Below are 6,024 nucleotides of genomic sequence, written 5' to 3'. Positions count from 1 at the left end.
TTGTTCAGTGAATTGGGGGCTTGATGGAATAATCTCAATGGTCTCTTAGAAGAAGAGAAAATGATCCAGACTTCCTGATGAAGATTTGTTTGTTTTGCCTTTTTTTCCAAAACATTTTATTGTGGAAAATTTCAAACATAAGGAAAATTAGAATTGTAATGAGCACTCATATATCTACCACCTAGATTCTATAGTTAGCATTTTACTCTATTTGCTTAATCACATATCTACATATCTATCCCTCTGTCCATCCATCCATCCATCCATCCATCCATCCATCCATCCATCCATCCATCCATCCATCCACCCACCCATCCACCCACCCATTCACCTACCCTTTTCCATCTTTTTATTTTTTTGAACCATTTCAGACAAAGTTACAGACATTAGTATATTTTACCCCTGAACATTTCAGGATGTATATAATTAACTAGAGTTCAATATTCATTTATCTTTTTTTTTTTTAGGTAAGATTTATAAATGAGAAATGCACAGATCTTAATTATACATTAGATGAATTTTGACAAATGCCTGTACCTGTATAACTCAAACCTTTATCAAGATATAGTAACAACCATAACCCCAGAAAGTCCCCCATACTCCTTCCCAGTCAGTCCGTTCTTCCCCTGACCCAGGCAACCACTATTCTGATTTTTTTCACCATAGATTAGTTTTGCCTGTTCTAGGACTTTATATAAATTATATTATATATACTCTTTTGTGTCTAGCTTCTTTCTCTCAACATAATGGGAAATTCATTCATAATGTTGCATGCATTGGTAGTTAATTTCTTTTTTATTGCTGAGTAATATTCCATTATTCCAAAAGAGCTATTTCTAGTTTTTAGCAATTATGAATAAAGCACCTATGGACATTTTTGTGTGGCTCTTTTTGTGGACATATGCTTTCATTTCTTTCAGATAAATGCCAAGAAGTGGAATTGCTGATTCATAGATAGCTTTTGTTTTAAGAAACTACTAAATCTTCATCCAAAGTAGTTTTACCATTTTATATTCTTACTAACAATGTAGGAGAGTTCTGATTGCTCCACATCCTTGCCAAGATTTGATCTTGTCAGTCTTTAATTTTAGCTGTTCTGGTAGGTGTATGTTGGTGTCTCATTTTGGTTTTATTTCGTATTTTCCTGATGACTAATGATGTTAAGCACTCTTTAAATATGCTTCTTGGCCATCTGTATATCTTCCTTTGTGAAGTGTTCATTCAAACTTTTGTAGTTTTAAAAATTGGGTTCTTTATCTTTTTATTATTAACTTGTCATTATTCTTTATATATTTGATATACAAATCCTTTGTCAGATATGTTTTGCAAATTTTTTTCCCCCAGTTTGAGGTCTGCAGTAATTTTCTTAATGGTGTATTTTGATGAGCAGAATTTTCAGTTTTGGTGAAGACCAATTTATCAGTTTTGAATAGTTATTGCTTTCTGTGACTTATTTTAAGATACTGTTGCCTACCCTCTAGTCCCAAAAATATTTTGTCAAATACTTTCCTTCTAGTCCCTAGAAGCTTTATGGTTTTGGCTTTTGATTGAGGTCTATAATCTATCTCAAATCAACTTTATGAATCGTGTGAGGCAGAGATTAAAGTGTTTTTTTTTTTTTTCCTATATAGCTATTTAGTTTTTCTAGCACCATATGTTGAAGACTTTCATTTTCCCAATGGATTGTTTTGGTGACTTTATAAAAAATCAAATGGCCGCTTAATTGTGGGTCTATTTCTGGGTTCTCTATTCTATTCCATCAATGTCTTGATTGCTGTAGCCTTATAATAAGTCATGGAGTCAGATAAGGTAAATTCTTCAATTTTGTTCTTTTTCAAGATGCTTTGGATATTCTAGGTTCTTTGCATTTCCATACCAACATGTCGATTTTTACAAAAGAGTCTACTGAGATTATGATTGAAATTGAGTTGCATCTAAAGATCATTTTGGAGAGTACAGACTTCTCAACAACATTGTCTTTCAATCTGTGAACATATCTCTCCATTTCTCTAGGTCTTCTTGAATTTCTCTCAGCAATATTTTGTCATCTTCAGTGCAGAGTCTTATACATATTTTGTCAAATATTTTCCTAAATGTTTCATGGTTTTTTTTTATGCTATTGCAAATAAAAATTTTTCAAATTTCATTTTCTATTGTAGGCAGCAGAACCGAATGCCAGACTGTGACAGAAAAGACAGTCCATCAGGAGATCCTACATATGGGGAAGTGGGGATGGGGAAGATGCAATTTATTTACAGGCAGTTGTAGAGGATCTGAGAGGGTCAGATAAAATGTGGCCATATGATGGGAGAGAGGTTAGATACACAGTATAGTGCAGAAGACCAACTTCCTTTCTTTCTCCTTGTTCCTGAGAAGGGAGGTCCATCCTCAACACTCTCCCGGGAAGGGAAGGCAGGGCAGAGCCAAGAGGCCTTGGGAAAGTGCTCCTGTGTCCCTCCTCCCCAACCTCCAGAGCTGCATCATTCAAGCAGTGCTCTAGTGTGGCTGCTGCCACCATGGTCTGGGATGAGCATGGTCCTCTGTGGACAAATAAGCTGGCCTTGGTGGTATAGGTAGCATATTCTACCCTCTCTATGAGAAGCTGCCGTAGTCTCTGGTCTTTAGCTGGCTTAGCCTGAGGGAAGAAGATGGAGGCTAAAATACCTGAGATTTACTTTGCGAAAAATATCACAGCCAGTCTACGGCCATGCCACCCTGAAAAAGCCCGATCCGTCCAATCTCGGAAGCTAAGCAGGTTCGGTCCTGGTTAGTACTTGGGTGAGAGACCACCTAGGAAGACCAGGTGCTGTAGGTGTAAAAAATAAAAAAATAAAGGCTTGTAAGCTGACAAGGTCCTTGCAATCTGTGAGGTCAACCAAGGGTTGCCTCGCCAAAAAAAAAAAAAAAAAAATCACAGCCAAACTTCTGGGCTGGCTTTCAGCTCTCCCCTACAAATATCAATGGTTTCTCTGGCCAAATTTAATCACGTCGCCCTACCCAGTTAGAGTTAGCTACCCACATCTCCCGCAAGGGCAAAAACTCCCAACTCATGCTCTGAGGAGTCTGAAGAAGCAGAAAGCCGAACAAGCCCAAATACCACCCATCCTAGGTTCTATTCCTGCTTTATCAGGAAGGTTGTGTGAGGGGAGAGGAGGGAGAAAGGCTTGGAGCACCTTGTTGCTAGGCAACAGGGCTGTGTGTCGGATGGTGCATTGGCAGTGCCCTGTGGGGCTGTCACCCCTCTCTACTTCCCATGATGCTCTTACAGCCCATTCAAAGAAAGGTGTACTTATCATGTTTTAAGACAATGCTAGCTGCTGTAACAAGTAAACCCCAAATATATTGTGTTTCTTTCTCACTCATGTACCTGTTAATAGTTGTTCCTGTTTTGCAGGTGGCTTTCTTCCATGTGGCCATTTAGAGACCAGGCTTTCTGCCTTTCTGCCATCCCCTGGTCGAACCATCATCCTCGTCACCCACCTAGTAGGAGAGGAAAACACCCCATGAAAGGCATAACCACTTCTTAAAACCCTTGGCACAGGAGTGGCACACATATTTCTGCTCACATTCCATTGACAGGAACCTGTCATGGGGCCACACTTAGATGCAAGGAAGCCTGGGAAATGTGGCCCCTGGCTTGGCAGCTATTTCCCAGTGACAATTCGACCCTAGAAAGGAGAGTGTAGGTTTTGCTGTCCCTTCCTTTGAGCCCTGCTTGCTGACTTTTATCCGGTCGTGTGACCTTGCTTTTTTAAACTGTGGAGGGCTGTTTGTATATGAGGGATTGTCTCCAGCTCCACTCCCAATCGGGGCTTCTCATAGCTTCCTCTGTCCCTGAAATTGCTTTCCCTCTCAGCCGTCTCAAGCTTCCCCTGCTTCTTGGCACTTGCCTAAATATGACCTCCTCCAAGAAGCTTTTCAGGGGTCTTACTGTCCACACTGAGGTCTTCCATTCTCTGGGCACCGTGTTTGCCCTAAACATAAACTGGAGTAATATTTGGGGACAGAGCTCCCCCTTTTCTTCCACTCGTAAGGTTTGTGATTCTTTCAGCTGAGGACCAAGACTTTCTCCCCACAGCCAACACCAAGGCTTCAGATACATGTACCTGGGAGAGGGGTAGCATTTTCACACCCTGAAGGTCTTTCTAGGTCCTTCTAGAGGAGAGGGAAGAAGAGCAAGGGGACCCTGGGCTGAGCAAAGGAGGGGGGCAGTTGTAGAAAGGGGGGCTATGGGCTGATGCAAGCTTTGTTGATGTCTCAGCTATATTTTTCAATCAGATGTTGAGTGTCTTCGACTTTTTCTAAACAAAATGAGGCTAATCAAATAGTGTCCATTTATTAGTGTTTACTTTATGCCAAGCATCACTAAGCATGTTTTATGAGCAATATCTGATTAGTCTTCCCAACAATCTAGTGAGGTTGGGACTTTTATTTTATCCCCACTTTGCAGATGAGGAAAACAAGGCTCGGAGAAATGAACTTTCCCAAGGTCACATAGCTAATGAATAAAAAAGCTTGGGTTTGAATCTAGGTCTCCAACATCAAAGCCTGCTAATTTCTCTGTGCCTGTCTCCCTCTTCCCATATGGCAGAAGCACCTCATGCTCACTGAATAGCCATGTGCTTCTCCACCCTTTCTTGTAGTCAGGTTGGGGCCATGTAACTAACTCTGATCAATGGGCTGTGAACAGACATGTGTTATTGCTGGACCAAAGCATTTAAGTGCTGGACTTTGACCATCCTGTTCTCTCTTCCTTTAGTGGTGACTGTAGAGGCTTGAAATGGAGGAGCCACTAGAAGGCAGTGGCCTGGATCACTGGGTCATGGTACAAAGGACAGCCGACCTGAAGAGTTGCCCAACTTTCACAGCTTTGTGAGAATGAGAAATATACCTCTGTCGTGTTAGGCCACTGAGATTTGGAGATTCATTTGTTACTGCAGCAGACTAGTCTGTCTGTCCTGACTAATACACCAGAACAAGGCACCAAATATATCACTGTTCCAGTTGCTACTGACAGTGTAATGTCACTCAGGCACTTGGTTTTATGAACTGTATAGCGCCCCAGAGTAAGATGGCTACCCAAAGACAGGCTGCCAGAAGCAGAGGGAGAATACTGAGGGTCTTCCTGAGCCCACTAAGCATCAGGGCCCCCAGGCCTGGCCTCTTCTTCCTGTTCTTTCTCAGCCAACCATCAGTCTTCCCCCCATCGCTGGTTTCCAGAGCTGCTCGCCTTTGGCACAGCCCCTCTGTCTCCACCCCCAGCAGACAGCTTTCATAAGCTAAGGCCCAGATGCCACTGGCCCCTCTCCAGATGTCTGCCAAAGTGCCTGGAAGTCTTTCCGAGACTCACATTGTCTTTCAGAAGTATCCCTGGGGACACAGAGCTCTTGCAATCAGGGCAATCACTGCTTTCTGGCCCCCGCTGCCTCGGAAGCCACTGGCTAGGTGTGGCAGGCAGGAAGCCTAGGGCAGGGCTGCCCACTACCAGGTCAGGCCTAGGGAGAAGCGGGGAGGCTGAGGGCCCTGGGCTGTCTCCTGGGTAGGGCGGGGAGGGCCAGGACAGAGTGTTCACTCTTCATCCTTCCAGTCCTCAAACACTCATCTCTGAGTATCCCTGTGGGCCTGGCCCTGTGCTTAGCATGGTGGGAGCACAAAAACAAAGTCACTGATTTCCAAGAACTTCTATCCTGTAGGCTCAAGTAGGACATTAGCTACAGAAAAACAGAGCTCAAGGGAATGTATCAGTCAGGGATTTTTCACTTGCAGTCACATGACCTCTAGAGCAAAAAGATTGTGTGCTTCTCACTTCTGAAAGTAATTTAGATTTCTGAATCCAAATGTTATTTTCTGAAATGTTTTTTTTCAAAATATGTGTGTGGTGTGTGTAGGCCAAAATTAATATTGTCTTTAGATTTTCTGATTGCAAAATTCTAAATAAGTTTATCAAAGCTGAAATCTTTTACTTCTCTGTTAGTCCCTTAAGTTAGCCGGTACCCTAAGTCCATGCTTTGAGTTATGCAACAC

At 42.3% G+C, this 6,024-nt stretch overlaps 1 long non-coding RNA gene and 1 pseudogene across 1 annotated transcript in view; both read left to right on the top strand.

Annotated features, from left to right (window-relative positions):
* LOC111730305 overlaps positions 1-5,268 on the top strand; it is a 31,143-nt gene extending 25,875 nt beyond the window's left edge. The window contains exon 5 of the long non-coding RNA XR_002776632.1: positions 4,760-5,268. This is a non-coding gene — a long non-coding RNA (uncharacterized LOC111730305). The remainder of the gene's footprint in view (positions 1-4,759) is intronic.
* On the top strand, positions 2,698-2,815 carry LOC111730315 (annotated as a pseudogene).
* Positions 5,269-6,024: the final 756 nt, after the last annotated feature.

This window comes from Pteropus vampyrus, unplaced genomic scaffold (genome assembly GCF_000151845.1).
Source record: "Pteropus vampyrus isolate Shadow unplaced genomic scaffold, Pvam_2.0 Scaffold306, whole genome shotgun sequence".
Taxonomy (NCBI): Eukaryota; Metazoa; Chordata; class Mammalia; order Chiroptera; family Pteropodidae; genus Pteropus; species Pteropus vampyrus.
Note: the sequence above shows the minus strand (reverse complement) of the source record. Positions and strands in the feature narration are given on the sequence as shown.